The following is a 22,869-nucleotide window of genomic DNA, read 5'->3' on the forward strand; positions in this document are numbered from 1 at the left end:
TACAGTAAATCAATTGTAGTGAAGTGATCACCCATCCACTAGATGGCAGTAGAGAGTAATACAAGGACAAAACAGAGCCGAGAGCAAGCGGCTGAAGGAGAGAAGCAGAGTGCGTGTATGATTATTATTATTATTTTTAATGATAACGTTTCCATGTTTTTATGTTGGTCAATAAAGACAGAATTTACAGAATTGTTGGCTCAGAGTTACTACATATGGTGACGAGGATAAAAACAACTGAGTGAAAAGATCACTAAATTGATTTATTAAAAAAAAAAAAAATAGCATGGCAGTCTTAGGCAACACGGCACAATTCAATAGCCTGGACCGATGTAATAGATGTAATAGAGCCAGTCAAACATGCAGAATGGGCTGCTCCAATAGTGCCAGTGCTCAAACCAGATAACTCTGTGAGATTGTGTGGAGATTACAAATTGACTGTAAATAGAGTGTCCCCAGAATAGATGACTTTTTGCAAACTTGTCAGGGGTAGAGAAATTTAGTAAACTAGATCTAAGTCATGCTTATCACCAAACTGCTCTAGATGAATCGAAGAAGTATTTGACAGTGAACACACACAAGGGCCTATTCACTTACAAGGTTTTGCCTTTTGGGGTCTCTTCAAGTCCTGCTATATTTTAGCGGACAAGAGGGAGTTCTGCAAGGCATTCCATATGTGGCCGTATACCTGGATGACATATTAATAATGGGCCGTAATGACCAGGAGCGTTTAGAGACATTGGGAGTGGTGTTGCACAGACTACAGAGGGCAGGACTACGACTAAAGAGAAGCAAATGCACCTTTATGGCAGGTGAAGTAACCATCCTGAGTCACAAATTGGACTCTACAGGTTTACATCCTATATCTGGGAAGGTAAGAGCCATTGAAAATGCACCAACTCCTTCAAATGAAACGGAGCTCAAGGCTCATTTGGGAATTCTAAATTAATAAAGTTTCTGCCTAACCTAGCAACTGTTTTAGCTCCTCTACATAAATTGTTGTGTAAAGACACAAAGTGGAAATGGGGCGAAGAGCAAGATGCTGCATTCAGACATTCCAAGAGACTGTTGCAGTCTGCGGAGGTCTTCCTCCAGAAGCAACCAAGAAGACCAGGGCTCCTGCACTTACATTACAGACTGAACAGGAACAGGAAGTAGCTGACTGGTACAGGGAAAATGAATTCCTGTACAATTTTAGAATGGCTACATACAAAAATGGAAATCAGAGAGGCAGAGTAGTTTCAGACAAGGCACAACAGTTGGGCATCACAGCTGACCAGCTGACTACATGGGGGAAATCTATGAGAGATAGGGCTGGGAAACTTACCAAGAAGCAGCCGTCTGGGTCAGGAGCACAGCCAATGACAGACCGAGACAAGTAAATAATGGAGATTTTTTGCTATATCCAGAACTTCATGAAGAGGGTGGCAGAGGGAAAACGAAAAAAGGGAGGTCAACTTTCACAGAACCTGTCCAGTACGGCTAGTACTCAGGCTGTTGATGTCACATTTGCTTCATCTGCCAATGACAGTGACAAGGTCTAGCACAGTCTCGAAAAGGTCCACTAATAAGAAGGCAGCCACTGCATATATAGTGTTATAGTGTTTATTCCTCTGTTGTCTGATGTGCCAGTGACATTATGTGCCAAAATTATAGGATGGCTGAGTCTAAAAATTTATACTGGAGAACGTCTTGCCTTCATTTTGTCTTATATGTGATGTTTGAGGAGATGTGAAAGGAGCATTATTATTAATTTTTTATGTAAAAATTATTACTTATTATTATTATTATTATTATTATTATATATGTAATGTCCTAATACATCACAAACCACATAATAATAAGTAATTTATAAATAAACAAAATTAATAATGCTCCTTTCACTTAATAACTCTTCTCACTAGGGCACTTGGTGACAATCATGTCGCACTAGCTGTTTAGTACTTACTTAGCTGAATGCTAATGTAGTTTTCTTATTTTTTCAGATTCTTAAGAAGGCAGCTAAGGTTCAAGATGTCGTCAGGCAGACAGCACAACCACATTATGATGAGATGGGATTAAGTAGGGCATTGGCAGAGATTATATACCACAAGGCCAGGCCAATGGATGCTGATACTGTACGTGGCAGCAATGCCAAGCTGCTATATTTCAGACGTTGATGCACTTCAAGACTGTCAGTCGCCAGAGATAGCTTGAGCCTTCACGCGCTCCTTTGTCCTACCAGCCGACCCTTGGCCCTCCATGGGTGTACCAGCCGACTGCCTCCTTGTTGTTCCAGCCAGCTGCTTCCACGACCTTCCAGCCAGCTGGAATCTCAGTGTCACTGCAACCTTCAGGCTTGGTTTCAAGGATTTCCTGAAGAAAGTGACTTGCTTTTGGATCCTGGGGCCCACACGCTCTATGAGTTCTCTAAAAAGATCTGGCTCCATGCTGAGGAAGTTACTGAAGCTTGATCCTCTGTAGTTAGACCCGCCATCAGTTTCTCATACTGTCCATACATTGTCCTTCTCTGCATCCACTGTCTCACCCAATATCTCTTCTGTCTTCCTATTCTCTTTTTTTCTGCAGCAGTTTGCTGTCTTTACAGCTCTTTTCTTCTTCTTCTTCTTCTTCTGATGAGGTGAACCTCTGCAGCCAGGCTCAGCAGCTTCATAATACATGATGTGGCCAGTAGTGTTTGTTCCTTGAGAAAACGTACTTATGGCCACTGTGAGATAATGGTATAAACAACAAAACCAGGAATTATGTTAGACACTTATGACGGGGGAGCTGTAGTAAAGTGATTGTTCACCCATCCACTAGATGGCAGTAGTGAGTAATACTAAGGATAGGCATGTTAGGAACAGAGCTGAGAGCAAACGGCTGAATGAGAGAAGCAGAGAGTGCGTGTGTGACTAGTTTTTTTTTTGTGTGATACCGTTTCCATTTTTTTATGTTTGTCAATAAAGACAGAATATACAGAACTGTCGGCTGGGAGTTACTACACAATGATCAGTAGCTCATGATACATACACTTAAACAATTTCTCCATACAGATGTACCTGTTTTACATGGAAATTTACAGGCTTGTCACTGAAAGATTTTCCCTGATAAAGGGCCGTATAAGAACAGTGGCAGCTGGCACACCTAAAAGCAATTGCAGGATTATTTCTTAAAGTCTAAATAAAAATGTTTTTCCAAACTTGGACGTTTGTTGTTTACTTATTTGTTAATTTAAAAATGTAATTTAAATTAGGTTTGGGCTCGGGATTTTGATTCGTCATTGTGATCCCCGCTCAGACAGAGTGCACCGGCAGCTTCGAGGAAAAACAGCAAGAAGACTGACTCTGACCATTTTAATGATTCATTAATAAATTATTGATTTCTTTGGTTTCGTCTGTAGTGATGAAGGTGATCATATCATCTCGTTGTCTCTGCAGCAGTGGACGCGCCTATAATTCAAGTTTTATATGAATTACATTATCTGAAATTTGTTTTATGTTAAAGCAGACATTTTCACCTTTTATAAGTATATATTTTTCACGTCTGTGAGGCGAGTACACACGGAGTTTCGGTTCATTTTCTGACGCGCTTAAGTTTACCGAAACCGATACAGAATGGCGCATCCTGTTTGCTTTAATTATTTTACAAAATCATAACATTTTGTTATCATTCTGAGTGCATTTAAATAATTTATTATATAGTTTTTGCACATTAATCTGACAATAAATGTAGCACACCTACTTTTGCTGATGCACACCCAGAATCTGTTTTCTGGCTCATGATAAAATCTAAAGACTCACAGTGTTAACATTTACTTTGCTTAAATTCAAGGCAAATAAGAAATGGCTAAATATTAATTTTAGAACTGTGATTATAAATTCATTCAATTACAATGTTGCACTTAAATTTATATGGTTTATTAATCCTTGAGAAAATGAACTAAGTCTATAGTCGATAGTTAGGTAACCCAGCAAACACATAATATGATTTACTGTTTATATATATATATATATATATATATATATATAAATCACATGTAGGATGCTTTTTGTGAATCAAATAATATTTAGACATCTTCTTGCATTTTATTTTCCTCTTAAACTATGTACTGGTTGGCGTTGCACTTAATTGTGCCTGTTGTTTTGTTTCTAATAGCACTTGTACTGTATTGCACACTTATACACACATGCACTTTATGGAGTCCTGTGTTGTAGTCCATTTTAGCTATGTGTGGTTTTAAGTAGTTTAGTGTTGTTTTATGTAGTACCACGGTCCTGAGGTGATGTTGTTTCTTTTCACTTGGCACTGTACCAGCTGTTTATGGTTGAAATGAAAATAAAAGCCACTCGACTTGACTTGACACATGGCAGGAGTGAACGTTTATTTTGTCAACTTGCTGTTGGTATATAGTTAGCTTTCTAAATGTCATTTTATTTTTATTATTTATATTATAATACGGTGGCCGAGAAGTGCAAAACAAAATAACAAAACCGAAAACAATATAACAAATCAGAAAACACAACGACATATCCAGATACAAAATACCGAACGAGAAAACACAACAACAACAATTTAGTAAAATCGGAAAAGGTAGGTATAGTTTGAGAATGAAAATCTTATCGCTGATTGGATGTGACATCTGTCACTCAAGACATACAAGCAGTACTATCAAAAGTGTGTTAAATGTGCTTTACAAATTATTCTAACATCACTTGATAGTACTTCTTTTATGTCTAGAGTGACAGATGTCTCATCCAATCAACAATAAGAATTTAATTTGCGACCCATACCTTTTCCGAATTTATTTTGTTTTCAGGTTTGTTATTTTGGTTTACACTTCTCGGCCACCGTATTGTTACTACTACTACTACTACTACTACTACTACTACTAATAATAATAATAATAGTGATAGGGATTAATACATAATTTTTTATTATAATAATACTTCCTTAATTACACCTTCACTGGTTAGTTCTTTGTATGATATGGATAAATGGGCAAAAATGTATGAACAAAAAGAGTAGTGTCCCAGGACCATAAGTGCTTGAGCGCTAATTCATTACTTTTTACTGTATGTGATTACAGTAATTGTTTAATCTGTACCTTGCATGAGATGTATAATTACTAATGTTTACAAAAGAGATTATTCATAAACTAAGTTGGTCTTATTTCCAGACTTCAGTATTTGAAATATTTGTTCCACCATTTCTACCATCTTCCTCTGTAAAGCTGGACACATTGCAACAACTACAGAACTTCATTTTGGCTTACATCTTGAGCCTTAAGTTTTTTCTGTGCGAATATCAATAACGCAAGGATTTACTGGTTCTAGAAGATATTCTTTATTACCAACATTTCATTGGTCATCAGTGAATTTAATGCAAATATATATGGCTGGTCACACACATTTTAATTTATTATTGATTTTTGCACAAAAGAAAGATAATCAGTCTTAGATATCTCTTCATTCAGCATTGTTGTTAGTGCGGGCCCTCGTTTTATTTCTTTGCGCCATCTTTTCCACCATGACAATGTCCGTGACCGTGACCATGGCCATGTTCTTTTCCATGTTCTTTCCCCTTGCCCTGGCACTGATCTGGTCCATGTCCATGCCCATGCTCCTGGCCTTTCCCTTTTTCCTTGCCTTCACCGTGGCATTGTTTGCTTTCACCGCACTGCAGCAGAAATATACATGAGCTTCAAAGTTCTCAAAGCATAGGATGCTATTCTTACATGTCTACAGTACTGTATATCATATGTATAATAAGGAAAGACGTTAAGCAGTTACCTGAGTAGCTTTTCATGCAAAAAGAGAAACAACAGCATGTTTTTAAATGAATAAACAAAAGCTTATTTTAGAAACAGTTACGGATAAAAATGTGATATTTTGCAAAATGACTTACTTGGTTTTGTGTCTGACATTGTTCTCAGGAGTGATGTGATAGCACTGAAACTGCATGAAAAGGAGACTATTAAACTTTAAAGTACAAAGCATGCATCTTATTCAAATTTTTTCTACAATAACTGGTCCATAACTCCATAATACACATAATGTATATTACTGCATCACTAATAACCAATATATATGAAAAACAATCTCTTGCTAAGCAAACATCAGTAAATATAATAGTGTCTCATTTCCTACCTGTTGCCTTGACAAGTTCACCTCTGAAGAAACTCTCTACTCTGTCTGAATTTATGCTGTAGCCACACCCTGGGGTAGATGGACAGGTATGGACTGGTAGAACCTGTTAAGCAAATAGAGAAAAGAGGTAAGGACAGTCCTGACATTATGATTGGTTGGTATTGGATAAGATCATAAGAGACATGAGACAAGTTCAAGTGTGTTCTCTTTGATTAAATAAAATATTTGGAATGATGGATTTTCTTTTTCCAGTTAATATTTGTTGGGTTTTGGTGCTCAAAAGAGTTTCTTACGATATTTTACAAGCAAACTAAATGATTACGAGTTATATATCAAAACAATGCAAAATCTACAGAAGTTGTGAAAATATGACAATAATTCTATATATTATTAGCTGCCAGTGCAACACAATTGATAGCTATATTCCTAATGCAAATACAAATGAATAGCTATATTTCTAATGCAAATGCATTAGCTTATAAATGTTCATGGGCAAATTTAGCCTTTGCAGTATTGTGAAGCTCTCTGCTGTAGTCCACAACATCATTGTCATATGATCCAGTTATGGGATTGAATTTCCTGCAGTCTGCAGTAATGATAATTTAAATTATGCAATGAACATTTGCAAAACCAGTCATTAATCTTATAACACATTCTTAAAAATGAATTTTAGTGAGTTGATAGAATAAGTGCAATTCTGACAAATTATTGCCCACCTGAAATCATTGGACTACTTTTGAGCTACTTATTTGGGTAAATGATAGCAGTGATTGGGTATATGATAGATAGTTATGTTTATCTATTTACCATGTGAAAAGCAATTTAGGGTTTGGGCAATATGTAATTTTAAATTCAGTATGCAGACCACTTATGCTTACTATTTGAGAATAAACGCGTATTATATGACAATAGCAAAATAAACAAAACAAAACAACACAGCACAGAAATACATTCATCGGTTAAGCTGTTTTGTATGTATTATGGTAGTTGGCTTGGTTACAAAGAAAAACCCAACCCACAGGTAGTCCTAATTGCTCTCTCTTTCTCTCTTTTAAATGTAATATTTTAAATGACATTTGAATGAATAATTACAGTAAAATCACAGACATGTATCAGAGCATGAATTTATCATCACTTATCATCAGTGTTAACAGCAGTGAAAATGACAAAAGCATATCACCTGCACCTGTTTGTGCACTTGATGTGATGTGTACAGTATATGTTGTTGTTACTTTGGATCACATGCACAGATATGAGTCATTGTACATTCCTTCTGTCTGATATCAGAGTGCATGTATTGCTGAAGGTAATGATGTCTGAAGGTAGGCTGTATAGAGTTCCCAAGTCCAGGTGTGTGATACGCATCTGATAATTACTGACTGCTGCCCAAATCCTTATGTAAAGGCAAGAGCATGCTTATACATTCTTCTTGTCCCAGGCTAGCTTAACAATATTTTTGAAGTAATAAAGTTAAAGTTAAAGCTAATTCAAATTATTATGAACTTCTTTGTGGATTTTTGTATTTTTTTTTCCTTGTATTCCCTTTCTTTTTCCTGTCCACCTCACAGAAACTTGCTACTAGGTGGATTCTTTTTAAACATTTTCCCTCTGGGTGTGAGTCAGTATGTCACTATGCATGTGCATTATCCTCCCTTCCAGGGTGTGTTTCTGCCGCCGGCCCAGTGTTTTCTCAGACTCACCCCCCCCCTCCTAATTTTTAAACTGCAGTGATTGTTAAAACTGAAATGAGTACTTTTTATTTAATTTTGAGAATTCACACTAAATATGTTAAGCAGGGTACCTCTGTGTTCATTTTAAATTCATAACCATACATGGTGGTGGTAGCATTATTTTCAGTTGTTTCTTCTCAGCAGGAGAGCCTGGAACACAGTGGCATAGTGGTTACCATTGTTTACTTTCAGGGTCCGGGTTTGATTCCCCACAACATCATTGTCATATGATCCAGTTTTGGGATTAAGTTTCCTGCAGTCTTGTAATGGTAATTTGAATAATGCAATGAACTTTTCAAAACAAACCATTAATTTTATACCACATTCTTAAAAATGATGTTCAGTGAGTCTATGGAATAAGTGCTAAATAAGATTTATGCAGTATAATCAGGGCCCCTTACTTCGCTATTTGTTCTCGGTTGTTGTTGTGTTAGTGTGCGAAATTACAAATCTTTACCAAATTTTATTTCTTTACATAAAGGACAATATCAGTTTCCCAAATATTTTAAATTCACGTGCGACTTTTACCATTATATCAAGTACACATACAATGAAATACAATTTTCAAACTCTAGCAAAAAACTGAAAATAAAGAATAAACAAACCTCACAGCTAAATTATAACACTCAAAAGGACCTTTTATTTGGCGTAAAGTGACTGATGTGCCTAACTTTTTTCAGCAGAGCCCGTTTCACTGAATACTCCATGACACATAAATACGTAAGACCTATTGACACAAGGCTCAGGTGACACCACACACACACACACACACACACAATACACTCAGATTACAAAGAGTAGCAACTCCCCCAAAGCAGACCAAACGTCATCAGCACGAAAACAAGCCAGCAAATAACATTTACTTACATCTAAACAGAGTCATTTACATAAATTAATTGTAGTGAAGTGATCACCTATCCAGTAGATGGCAGTAGAGAGTAATACAAGGGATGATAGGCATGTTAAGAATAGAGCTGAGAGCAAGCGGCTGAATGGAGAAGCCCCGCGACACCTGCAGCCCCGCCCCAGATTCATAGTTTCTCATTGGTTGTAAGTAAATTAATGACGTCGACGCAACGATAAACAGTAAATGCCGTTGGAAACAATACTTATGAATTATACATTTTATACAAACGCTGAATCCTTTGCTTATTTATTCAGCTTTCAGATGCGTACAAATCTCAATTAAGTTTTTTTTTTTTTTTTTAAATGTACGCTTATGACTGGTTCAAGATTACATTCATTTACACGCAAGACTACAGCTGTTTAGTTCTCCCATTTCTGGCAATCCGTGACTATAAATCAAAATGTCAACCAATCGAGTTTATTTACAGATTTAAAAAAATATATATTGTTAATAAAATACATAAATGTGGAATCTTCTCAAGAGTATTCGCTATCCTTATGTTATTAACTTAAAAAAAATAGAAAAGGGTTGTTAAACATTGGAATTGTTTATAAATACAAACATTTATGACACATTAATGAATTATGATGACACATTAATGAATTTCACTGTTATTTATTTATACTGTTCACAGTTATTTCTGATAGAGGAGAAAGCAGTTATTTATACAGTACATCTCTCTGTGGTCAAGCGTTAATTCTCCTCCCAATTTAATAATGGCACGTGAAACAGCAGTCTGGGTCCTCTGTGCCATCATAAAATCGGCAACCACGCTTCCTATTTCCGTAATAACCGAAGCAGGTCGTGAATAACATTTTATACATTTTGCATTCTTTTATTTTAAAAGGCACTTATAATTCAGCCCTTGATGTTTCACTCCATTTTTCCCAGTTCACAACACCTGTAGCCGAACACACACACATAAAGCAGAACTCATCTAGGATTGTTAGCTTTAAAATCTTCATCTTCATGGGTAACTGTAAAGTATATGGAAAAGGTTTTAACCCCCTAATTTGCTTGAATGAAACAGCATCAGTATTCCAGCACTTAAGAGACTTACATCCAAAAGTTATTACAACTTAGGAGTCATGACTGCCTTTTGTGCCTAAAAAGGATATCAGAGAAGACATGTAATTCTACATATGTTATGAGAATACGACAAAAAAAAGTCATATTTAGTGTAATTAAATTACATTATTTTCAGTTTGCCTCTTGAGGCTCTTTGTTGCACGTCTTTCTTCTTCAGACCTGTAATGAAATGTAGTAAAGGAGAGGTATGTTTATATTCTTCTTCTTTGTCTTTAAGGAAAGACAAACCTCAAGGTGAAATTTTAGTCACAGAAACAAATCCTAACATTTTGCTCTTTTAAAGTAGAAGTTAAAATCACTACATTAAAAATGAAACTGTTTAAGTTAATTTACTGCGAAAAAATACATTTAAACGAAATCAGTAATGTTAGTCCCTTTACAGTTACTGTTGTAATAAAGATACACACTTATTATATCGAGGCTCGTGAAACATCATCCGCTACAGACAGCAAATTGTATATGCATGAATTTCTAACATTTACAGATGGAAACTATATCCAGGACATATCACACATGCACTGGGGAAGACACATCATCTCAAATGCATTAAAAAGCACACACACAAAAATTACTTAACATACTCATTATACACTTTAAATGATCAATTTACCAACCCACACCAAGTGCACCAACTCCCCATGCAACAACTTACACCAGAAATGGAAGTTTTAACGTCATTACTTTGCCACCAATAAGATGAGTTGTGGGAGTTACGTGGTCTCGACATTATTAATTTACCTACAACCAATGAGAAGTCATGATTCAGCAGCTCTGCCTCGATCTGCAGCCTGCAGACAGAGGTACTTGGCTGAATGAGAGAAGCAAAATGTGTGATTAGTTTTTTTGTGATAACGTTTTCATGTGTTTAGGTTTGTCAATAAAGACAGAATTTACAGAATTGTTGGCTCAGAGTTACAGTACTACATAAGGCAAAGAGGATAAAAACAACTGAGTGAAAAGATCACTAAACTCATAAAAAAAAAAAAAGTTTTTGGAAAAAAAAAAAGCATGGCAAGTTTGATAGGCAACACGGTACAATTCAATAGCCAGGACCAATCATGGGAAGAATATTGTGAAGTACACAGGGCTGGACTGGGACCAAAAAACGGCCCTGGCATTTTTGGCCATAGCGGCCCACCATGATTATTTAAACAATATGCTGAGGCATATGACACATCAAAGGATATATGCGCTCACTGTTTTGTTTCAAACATTAAACCACAGCAACCTGCATGAAAGCGAATAACCTGGATAAAAAATTATTAATAATAATTATTATTGTTATTATACAGTACAGTCTTTTATTAGCAATTCTCTCTCTCTCTCCCTCTGTCTCTTTCTCCCTCTGTCTCTCTCACACACACACGTGAGTGACCTCCAACCTACAGTAGCAAGGATGAAGTTCTGCACAAAACTCTACTATTAAATGTTTTTAAGTCTGACTGCAATAATTTGAGCATTTGCACAGTGTTAGTCTACAAATCCTCCAAATAGCTTACTATTTAGTGAAGATGTAGGCTACACTTAACATTTTCATTGTTAATTCCATGAGCTATTCCCATTCTGCGTGTGTGTAGGCGTACGTGTGTCTACCTAGAAATCTGATAGTCAGCCATGTCATTTATATAGCTCTGGGGGTTAATTTGTTGTATTGAAGATTGACAACAATTTCGATCAATCGTGACAGACGTAAGACCACTCGTTAATTTCATGTGAATGGCAATGTACATAATTAACAGACGGTTCATTTGCGAGTAGCAGCTAGGTACAGTAGACCAGTGGTGCAGGTTGTCGACAAACACTCAAATGCATGAGTGACACACACACACACACCACAAAAAGCCCTCTGCCTTCTCTACATAAATGTCCCTCCCTTCACTCTGCCAACATTTCGGCTACTTTTTACCGGACTCGTAGCTATTCTGAAGCCTTCCTCAATCTGTCCCTGCTAGTTCACGTCTCTCACCTCCTCCTCTTCCTCCTCCGAATCAAATTTAATAGCTACTCCTTCTTCACCAGTGTAACTAACGTTGAGGTTACTCTGTTCTACACTCCCTAGTGCCGCTCCGGCAGCCTGAGCACTCTGGACTGCCTCTGCACTGTTGCTAGATGTTGATGGCCCTACACCAGCAGCTGCAATTGAACGTGTGGTGGTGGCAAACATTTCTGTGATTTTCACACATTTTGCTGCTTCCACTTGTAGGCTTTTGCGTCTTTTCTCCTGCAGCTTTTCTGCACCCCCCTTGCTCTTTTCTCTCTTTTTTCTAGTTTATCCATTGTTATAGACGGACTCATCTCAAACTCCGGTCGAACTCTAAATAGCAGATTTTGTCAAGGGGAGATGAGGACTGGCCGGGAGGGAGGCAGGGCGTGGCCTGAGATTTCATTGGACTAGCTCAATGTCCTTTAAGACAGTCAACCAATGGGCCGCGATTCGTGTCTTAGATACTCTACCGTTGCGGTAATAAATAAATTGGCTTTACTAAGTCCTATCAGACCTGATCAAAAAACGTGATGAACTTGTTTAACTATTGAAGGAACATTTTAATCTGAAGCCAAGTGAAATCATCCAACGGTTCAAGTTCAACTCCAGGTCAACTACACTTCACAGTTACACCCTATCTCACCTATTCAATTTTCAATTCAATTCAATTCAATTCAATTTTATTTGTATAGCGCTTTTAGCAATCATTGCCGCAAAGCAGCTTTACACAATCAAAAGAATTATTTAAATTTGTATGAAATGTGAATGTGTATGAAAAATGATTTGTCCCTGTCATCTGAGCCGAGGGCGACAGTGGCAAGGAAAAACTCCCTGAGATGGTAATAGGAAGAAACCTTGATAGGGAACCCATCCTCATTTGGGTAAAACAGAAAGCAGTAAATTATCTGCATTTATACAGTGTGTTAGGTGGCAGGCAGTTCAGCTATAATAGCTGATGTTAATTGATGTTAATATGGAGTCCAGGTAGTTATTGAAGACTCAGGTAGACTTGTAGGAAGTTCCAGTCCTGAACTATCGAACTGTCAAGTCCCCAGAGAAACAGTTGCCAACACCAGTCGAGGCCAGAACCATCTTCTAGGTAGAGAGAATCATCCCCAGACACCAGACGCATCCCAAAGAGACACACGGGGCATCCATGTGACGAGATCTCCAACCAGAAGCGAGGCACCAGGATGGGTTAGACAGGTCCGGAGGGCAGAGGGAGTCTGGATCACTGGCAGCTCAGGAAGAACATGTGTAGCTCGACTGAGAGAGAGATAGAGTGAAAGGGGTAGACAGGGGGAGAGAGGAAAGAGAAAGAGGGGGAGAAAGAGAAGAAGAGGAAAGATGGCAGTTAGGTATGGTCACAGTCACACAATGTATAATGTGAATGTATATTAACTGTAGAGTGCAAGCAAAGACCATTTAATGCTTTATATGTCAAGAGTAGTATTTTAAAATCAATGCGAAATTTCACAGGGAGCCAATGCAGTGAAGATAAGATAGGGGTGATGTGTTCATATCTTCTGGTTCATGGAGTATGGTTGTGAGAGTTCACAACCATAATTTATTAAGTATAACAATTCTGGTGCTCTCATTTGTGTTTTACCACTTATTTTGGATTGTTATACTGTGGACTCTCGCTGCTGCATTCTGGACTAGCTGAAGCTTATTTATGCATCTAGCTGAACAACCAGACAGTAAGGCATTACAATAGTCCAACCTAAAGGTGATAAAAGCATGAACTAGTTTTTTTGCATTGTTTAGCTACAATATATTTTTTATCTTGGCAATATTTCTGAGGTGAAAGAATGCTATCCTGGTAATATTATCTACATGAGCTTCAAATGAAAGGCTGGAATCTGTAATCACACCGAGGTCTTTTACTGTTGCACAGGATGGAGCAGAAAGACCATCTGAAGTTACGGTGTGATCTAAAATTTTACTCCTAGCTGTATGCGGTCCTATGACTAGAACTTCTGTCTTATCCGGATTAAGCAGAAGGCAGTAAATTAGCATCCAATTTCTTATGTCCTGCACACATTGCTCAACTTTAGTAAGCTGTTTTTTCTCATCAGGTTTTGCTGAGACATATAACTGTGTGTCGTCAGCATAACAGTGAAAACTAATACCATGCTTACGGATTATATTGCCCAGAGGGAGCATGTAAAGGGAAAAAAGCAGTGGACATAAAACTGAACCCTGCGGAACACCAAACTCCACTAGAGAGCATGCAGAATAATCACCATTTAAGTCTACATACTGATAATGATCGGTCAAATAGGATCTGAGCCAGGAGAGGGCTGTACCCTTAATTCCTACTACATTTTCCTATTTGTGAAGAAGAATAGCGTGATCAATGGTGTCAAAAGCTGCGAGTAAAGTATTCTAGATTCTGATCTGACATGGCTAGATTAATATCTGCATCAATTACATTGTTCGGTTTCAAAGCCTTAATTTTATGCCTAATATTTACAATTTTATTATTAAAAAAGTTCATAAAGTCCTCACTATTGCATGATGTTGTTGTAAAGATTTCTGCAGTGGTCTTATTTCTGGTTAATTTGGCTACAGCATTAAATAAAAGCCTAGGATTATTTTTGTTATTTTCTATAAGAGTGGAGAGATATGATGATCTAGCTACACTAAGAGCTTTTCTATAGTTCAGGATGCTCTCCTTCCATGCTATTTGAAATACTAACAATTTAGTTTGACGCCATTTACGTTTTAATTTCCGAGCGGTCTGTTTTAAAGTGCGCGTGTGATCGTTATACCAGGGAGCAAGTTTCTCATCTCTAATAATTTTTCTTTTAACTGGAGCTACATTATCTAAGGTATAGCGAAATGTCGACTCTAAATATTCAGTCGCCTGATCGAGTTCTGTGGGGTCAGACGGTGATCTAATCGAAGTTGGGAACTCTCGGAGATTACTGATAAAACTCTGTTTGGTAGTTGATGTGAATGTACGTTTCATACGGTAGCGCGGCGCTGTGCGTACATTATTACTGTGACACACTTTAATTGAGACAAGATAGTGATCTGAGATAACTTCAGACAGTGGAATTGTGAATAAATTTCTTATACTTAATCCGAATAATATTATTAATTCTAAAGTGTGACCTGCTTTATGAGTGGATCCTACTATACAGTGATTTACTCCTAACGAGTCCAGTATGGACATAAATGCTGTTCTCAGAGGGTCTTCTGGATTCTCAAAATGAATATTAAAATCTCCAGCAATTAACACTTTGTTTACAGGAACGACTAGGTTTGAGAGGAAATCTGCAAATTCACTAAGAAATTCAGAGTACGGCCCTGGAGGTCTGTAAATGACAATTAGTGTAATCGACTGAGCTGACTTAATATAGTTAAATACACTTATATTACTATAAAGAATTTCAAATGAATTAAATTTGTGTCCATGTTTTTGTATAATAGTCAAATTATCATTGTGAATAACTGCGACGCCTCCTCCTCTACCAGTTAACCGAGGCTGGTGTATGTAGCTGTATCCAGGAGGACTAGCTTCATTTAGATCTACATACTCATCCTGTTTAATCCAGGTTTCTGTTAAACAGAGTACTGTATATCAAACTCCTGATCCATGATAATTTCATTAACTATAACTGCTTTAGATGCGAGAGATCTAATATTTAACAGTCCTAGCTTCAGATCAGAGGTGCCGGCTGCGCATTCAATATGATCTGAATTTGTGGTCTTTATGTTAATTAAATTACTAAAACAGACTTTTTGAGTCTTTCTAAATTTGATTTTAGCTCGGGGAACAGACACAATCTCAATACAGTGAACCCTGAGTGACGACTCTATGCAGCTAGCAGATGGTTGGTTTAGCCGTTCTGTCTGCTCCCTGGCCTGGGCTCTGGATTGTCACCGATTAACTAGGCCTCTTCTGAGACTATGAGCTATACTGTAGGAAATGAGAGCAGCACCTTTCCGAGTGGGATGGACACCGTCCCACCCTAACAGGCCAGTTTTGCCCTCAAAGGTCTTCCAATTATCTATAAAGCCCACGTTGTTTTCGAAGCACCACCTGGACATCCAGCGGTTCAGCAACCATAACCTGCTGTAAGCTATGTCGCCATGTCTCATTGGGATGGGACCAGAGCATATTACTTCATCAGACATCGGCTTCGCTAATTTAAACACCTCTATAAAGTTATTCTTACTAACCTGTGACTGACGAAGGTGTATATCAAAGCTCCGGCATGTACCACTATCTTGGAGAAGCTGTTCTGTCCTAGAGCCCTAAGATTACCTGCTATGTCCGGTGCGCTGGCTCCCGGGATACACTTAACCACTGCCGCTGGTGCCCCTAAAGGCCTAGCTAATTTCAGGTGCCTCATTATAGAGTCTCCTATAACCAGAGCTCTTTTAGGTTTCTCAGCGCGTGCATCACTGAGGAGGGCAAACCTGTTGGACACGTGAAGCACAGAAGAGGTGTGCTCCGGTGGGCTAGCCTTAGCGTTAGCTTTGGCTGAACGAGTATGCCGCTGAGTCGTCACCCACTCGCCCCGCTGTGAGAGCTCTAATGCCGGAGTCGGGGGCTGGTTATATCTGCCTGCGGCACCCTGACTCTCCACTATGGGAATAACGCTGCTCTCACACTCTCTAACCCTCTCTAAAGTCTGAATGCGCTCCTCTAATTTATGTGGTTTGACTCACGGTGAAATGTAAAGTTAGGCACCGTGAGTCGCTGCGATTGCCCGCCAACGTTCTGCTGGCAGACCGCAAAGTTCTGTAAGGACCGCAAGCTTCCGCGAGGACCGTCAAAATTTTTTTACATGTTTAATTTTTCGCACGAAAAGATGGAAACGTACTCACAGCGTCAAAAACTTATGGTGAATTATAATAAACCATACTTATGGCCACCGCGTAGGTGAGATAATGGTATTAAAGAATGAGGAAAGAGAGAAGACAAACAAAAGGACAAGGCCAAAGGACACATCATATTAGTGACAGGGAGAAAAAAAGATTTGGAAGATGAAGTGTACAGTATTAACGGTGATTCCAAAAGTAACACACTTCACCATTACATTGGCAGTACAGTAAATGGGACAGAGACACAGTTATATAGTGCAGTGCTCAAACCAGATAACTCTGTGAGATTGTGTGGAGATTACAATTTGACTGTAAATAGAGTGTCCCCAGAATGGATGACTGGTTTGCAAACTTGTCAGGGGGAGATAAATTTTGTAAACTAGATCTAAGTCATGCTCATCACCAAAAGTATTTGACAGTGAACACACACACAAGGGCCTATTCACTTACAAGGTTTTGCCTTTTGGGGTCTCTCCAAGTCACAAATTAGACTCTACAGGAGCCATTGAAAATGCAAACGGGTCAGGAGCACAGCCGATGACAAACCGAAACAAGTGGATAATGGAGAATTTTGGCTATATCCAGAACTTCATAAAGAGGGTGGCAGAGGGAAAAAGAAAAAATGGAAGGTCAACTTTCACAGAACCTGTCCAGTACGGCTAGTACTCAGGCTGTTAATGTCGCAGTTGCTTCATCTTCCAATGACAGTGACAAGGGCTAGCACAGTCTCGAAATGGTCCACTAATAAGAAGGCAGCTACTGCAGCTGCTCTTAGTGAAGTAAGTATGTCTTTTTGCTCTAGTGTTCATTCCTCTTTTGTCCGATGTGCCAGTGACGTTACGTGCCTAGACAATGGTTCCTACAGAATTATAGGATGGCTGAGTCTAAAAATCTATACTGGAGAACTTCTTTTTTTCATTTTGTCTTATATGTGATGTTTCAGGATATGTGAAAGGAGCATTATTATTTATTTTGTTTATTTGTAAATTATTACTTATTATTATTATTATTATTATTATATATTTAATCTCCTAAAACATCACAAACCACATAATAATAAGTAATTTGTAAATAAACAAAATAATAATGCTCCTTTCACATCATAACTCTTTTCACTTTGCACGATCGCACTAGACTCTTTAGCTGTTTAGTACTTACTTAGCTGAATGCTAATGTAGGTTTCTTATTTTTTCAGATTCTTAAGTAGGCAGCTGAGATTCAAGATGTCCTCAGGAAGACAGCACAACCACATGATGATGAGATGGGATCAAGGAGGGCATTGGCAGAGATTATATACAACGAGGCCAGGCCAATGGATGCTAATACTGTACGTGGCAGGAATGCCAAGCTGCTACAGTATATTTCAGATGTTGATGCACTTTAAGACTATCAGTCGCCAGAGACATCTTGAGCCTCCACGCGCTCCTTTGACTTACCAGCCGACTCTTGGCCCTCCGTGGGTGTACCAGCAGACTGCTTCCTCGTCGTTCCAGCCAGCTGCTTCCACGAACTTATAGCCAGCTGCTTCCATGACCTTCCTGCCAGCTGCTTCCCCGACCTTCCTGCCAGCTGCTTACATGACCTTCCAGGCACCTGCAGGTCCTTCTCCATCCTTCCAGCTTCCTGTAGAGCTTCTCTCTTCATCAATGCAGCGACCTGCGGTCTGGCAGTACCGGCAGTACTGCTTCATCACCCAGGGAGCTTTCCACCCCAGTGACGTCATCTGATGCTGGGGCATCTCAAATTTGGTCAGGCGTTCCTACAGGCCATTACACCTGTCCAGACAAGCACTCCTAGCACACCTGATGACACCTCTTTTACGACACAGTTGATTCAGTCACTTGGGCATGATGAGAATTCTGGTGTTCTCATTTGTGTTTTACCACTTATTTTGGATTGTTATATTGGTTGTGAACTTTACGTGTTCTGATTTATTAATAGCAGTTTACAAAGAAAGACATGCTGCTATAATAACAGTTCTAGATGAGTGAAGACTGTTGCCACAAGTGATCAAAGGTAATCATAACCGATAAAATAAGACTAGAATGATTTGCCATTTCAATGATTCACTGACCCCTCAACGACTGTATAAGATATTGCCTTTGTATCTTTGCTGCTCTGCTACAGTAGTATTTCCTCTGTAGACTTCTGCCATGTCAGGAAGATTTACAGTCTCTCTCCAAGTTCCTGGTATGAAATCATGTGTTTTTGGGTTTTCCTGGTCCACTGGAAGTTCTCCATGAGGATTCCATAATCTAAGCAAATTGTGCAGGACACAACAAGCCAAGGCAATGGTGCTGACCCTATCTGGTTACTGTGGCATTGTACTGTAGTTAGGAGACATCTGAATCGTGAAGCCAAAATGCCAAAGGCATTCTCAACAACCCTCCTGGCTCTGGACAGTCTATAATTGAATATTCTTTGCTCAGTGGTCATGTTCCTGAAGGGCAGTGGCTTCATTAGCAAGGTCTTCAGTGCAAAAGCATTGTCAAGGAAGGTACAAGGAAGTAATCAGAGTCATTTGGTAGGAGATCAGGAGCTGGTAATCCAATAATGCCATTTTTCAGTGTTTCTTTTAAGTCAGTGTCATTGAAGATCCCTGCATCTGAACCAGCACCATTAGCTCCTACGTCGACAGAAAGGAACTTATAGTTTGCATCAACTACTGCAAGAACTATAGAAAAGAAGCCTTTGTAGATGTAGTAGTAAGATCCACTTTTACTTGGTTTCCTGATAGCTGTGTTTTGTCATCAATAGCCCCTACACAGTGAGGGGAGTTCACTGTGTCTTGAAACCTTCAGCAACTTCATTCCAGGCTTCAGGTGTAATAGGGCAATTCATGACCTCCGCTGAGTACTCATAAATGATGGCTTGGCAAACCTCAGGTATAAAATCACAAACTGAATTGGCTGCAACTCTAAAGGAGTATTGAAGGGACTTGTAACTATTCCCAGTAGCCAAATATCTCAGTGTCACTCCAACCTTCAGTCCTGGTTGCAAGGATTTCCTGAAGAAAGTGTATTGCTTTTGGATCCTGGGGACCACACGTTCTATAAGTTCTCTAAAGGGATCTGGCTCCATCCTGAGGAAGTTACTGAAGCTTGATTGATCCTCTGTAGTTAGTTCCGCCATTCTCATACTGTCCATATATTGTCCTTCTCTGCAGCCACTGTCTTACCCAATATCTCTTCTGTCTTCCTATTCTCTTTTTAAAAAAAAAAACCTCTGCAGCCAGGCCAAGCAGCTTCATAATACATGATGTGGCCAGTAGTGTTTGTTCCTTGAGGAAAACCATCTTGTCTATTAAAAATTTGCTACTAAAATGAATTGAAGGTTCAGAAGAGAGATCTTTTCTATTGTACATTTTCATGCGGTGAAGCGCGGTGGTCTGCTGGTTTCAGAATTATGTTAGACATTTACTGTATGAAGGGGGAGATGTAGTAAAGTGATTGTTCACCCATCCACTAGATGTCAGTAGTGAGTAATACTAAGGATAGGCATGTTAGGAACAGAGCTGAGAGCAAACGGCTAAATGAGAGAAGCAGACAGTGCGTGTGTGATTAGTTTTTTTTTGTGCTAACGTTTCTATTTTTTATGTTTGTTAATAAAGACAGAATTTACAGAACTGTCGGCTGGGAGTTACTACACAATGATCAGTAGTTCATGATACATACACTTAAACAATTTCTCGATATAGATGTACCTGCGCTCAGACAGAGTGCACCGGCAAAGCTTCGAGGAAAAACAGCAAGAAGACTTAAAAAATTAGTGATTTCTTTGGTTTCGGCTGTAGTGATAAAGGTGATTATTTCATCTCGTCTCTGCAGCAGTGGACGCGCCTATAATTCACGTTTCATATGAATAACATCATCTGAAATTTGTTTTATGTAAAAGCAGACATTTCACCTTCTGTATTTTTCACGTCTGTGAGGCGAATACACGGAGTTTTGACCATTTTCACACGGAGAACATGCAAACTCCGCCTAATTTTAGTACTGTGCTCATAAATTCATTCAAGTCAAGTCAAGTCAAATTTATTTATAGAGCACAGGTTTAACACAACCGTAGTTGATCCAAAGTGCTTTACAAAAGAAATAAACAGCAAAAAATAAAACAAATATAAAAGATTCATGTTGCACTTGAATTTATCAGGTTTATTAATCCTTGAGAACATGACCTAAGTCTATAGTCAGCACACATGATCTAAGTCTAAAGCCAGCACGCACATTATGTGATTTGTTTTTAAATTATTATTATTTTTTTTACATAGAATCATATATAGGATGTTTTTAGTGGATTAAATAATATTTAGACATCTTCTTGCATTTTATTTTCCTCTTAAACTATGTACTGGTTGGTGTTGCACTTAATTGTGCCTGTTGTTTTGTTTCTAATAGCACTTGTACTGTATTGCACACTTATACACACATGCAATTTATGGAGTCCTGTGTTGTAGTCCATTTTAGTTATGTGTGGTTTTAAGTAGTTTAGTGTTGTTTAATGTAGTACCACGGTCCTGAGGTGATGTTTTTTTTTTTCACTGTGCACTGTACCAGCTGTTTATGGTTGAAATCGAAATAAAAGCCACTCGACTTGACTTGACACATGGCAGGAGTGAACGTTTATTTTGTCAACTTTGCTGTTGGTATATAGTTTGCTTTGTAAATGTCGTTTTATTATTATCATTATTATATTATTACTACTACTACTAATTATAATAATAATAGTGGAATGTAATTATACATAATTGTTTATTATAATAATACTTCCTTTATTACACCTTTACCGGCTAGTTCTTTGCATAATATGGGTAAATGGTGTATAATCCCAAAAATCCATGAACAAAAAGGTCGCTAATGTGCTTAGCTAGTGCTTGAGCACTAATTCATTTCCAGACTTTAGTATTTGACATATTTGTTCCACCATTTCCACCATCTTCCTCTGTAAAGCTGGACACATTGCAACAACTACAGAACTTCATTTTGGTTAACACCTTGAGCCTAAAGTTTATTTTGTACAAATATCAAAAACACATGGAGTCACTAATTCTAAAAGCCGGTCTTTAATACAAACATTTCATTGGTCATCAGTGAATTTAATGCAAATATATATGGCTGGTTATACATGTTTTATTTTATCATTGATTTTTGCACAAGAGAAAGATAATCAGTCTCAGATATCTCTTCATTCAGCATTGTTGTTAGTGCGGGCCCTCGTTTCCTTTCTTTGCGCCATCTTTTCCACCATGACCATGTCCGTGACCGTGGCCCTGACCATGTCCTTTTCCATGTTCTTTCCCCTTGCCCTGACCTGGTCCATGTCCATGTCCATGCTCCTGGCCTTTCCCTTTTTCCTTGCCTTCACCCTGGCATTTGCTTTCACCGCACTGCAGCAGAAATATACATGAGCTTCAAAGTTCTCAAAGCATAGGATGCTATTCTTACATGTCTACAGTACTGTATATCATATTTATCATAAGGAAACAAGTTAAGCAGTTACCTGAGCAGCTTTTCATGCAAAAAGAGAAACAACAGCATGTTTTTAAATGAATAAACAGAAGCTTATTTTAGAAACAGTTACGGATAAAAATGTGATATTTTGCAAAATGACTTACTTGGGTTTGTATCTGCCATTGTTCTCAGGAGTGATGTGATAGCACTGAAACTGCATAAAAAGGAGACTATTAAACTTTAAAGTACAAAGCATGCATCTTATTCAAATTATTTTTTACATAATTCCATAGTACACATAATGTATATTACTACATCACTAATAACCAATATATATGAAAAACAATCTCTTGCTAAGCAAACATCAGTAAATATAATAGTGTCTCATTTTCTACCTGTTGCCTTGACAAGTTCACCTCTGAAGAAACTCTCTACTCTGTCTGAATTTATGCTGTAGCCACACCCTGGGGTAGATGGACAGGTATGGACTGGTAGAACATGTTAAGCAAACAGGGAAAAGAGGTAAGGACAGTCCTGACATTATGATTGGTTGGCAATGGAGAAGATAATAAAAGACCTTAAAGTGGTGGTGTTGCAAAGATACTTGTACAAAATTTAAAAAGTAATGATACAAAAATGAGAAAACTCATAAATCCATGAAGTAATTCAATATGTTTAAGCATTTTAGCAGGGCTGTTTAAGTGTTTTTTTTTCCAGTTTTTTGTTGGGTTTTGGTGCTCAA

At 38.2% G+C, this 22,869-nt stretch overlaps 2 long non-coding RNA genes across 4 annotated transcripts; both read right to left on the reverse strand.

The window, feature by feature from the left end:
* Positions 1–5,309: 5,309 nt before the first annotated feature.
* On the reverse strand, positions 5,310–6,217 carry LOC128536179 (uncharacterized). Of its 3 annotated transcripts, XR_008361878.1 has the most exons (3): positions 6,129–6,217; positions 5,887–5,936; positions 5,310–5,658 (listed from the first exon to the last, which is right to left on the reverse strand). It is a non-coding gene; the product is annotated as an uncharacterized LOC128536179 (long non-coding RNA). The 3 variants fall into 3 exon arrangements; XR_008361880.1 differs by lacking the exon at positions 5,887–5,936 and having other exon boundaries at positions 6,129–6,183; XR_008361879.1 differs by lacking the exons at positions 5,887–5,936; positions 6,129–6,217 and adding an exon at positions 5,772–5,876.
* Positions 6,218–21,723: 15,506 nt separating this feature from the next.
* LOC128536047 (uncharacterized) lies at positions 21,724–22,611 on the reverse strand. Its single transcript, XR_008361868.1, has 2 exons — positions 22,523–22,611; positions 21,724–22,341 (listed from the first exon to the last, which is right to left on the reverse strand). It is a non-coding gene; the product is annotated as an uncharacterized LOC128536047 (long non-coding RNA).
* Positions 22,612–22,869: the final 258 nt, after the last annotated feature.

This window comes from Clarias gariepinus, chromosome 13, assembly GCF_024256425.1.
Source record: "Clarias gariepinus isolate MV-2021 ecotype Netherlands chromosome 13, CGAR_prim_01v2, whole genome shotgun sequence".
NCBI classification, from domain to species: Eukaryota; Metazoa; Chordata; class Actinopteri; order Siluriformes; family Clariidae; genus Clarias; species Clarias gariepinus.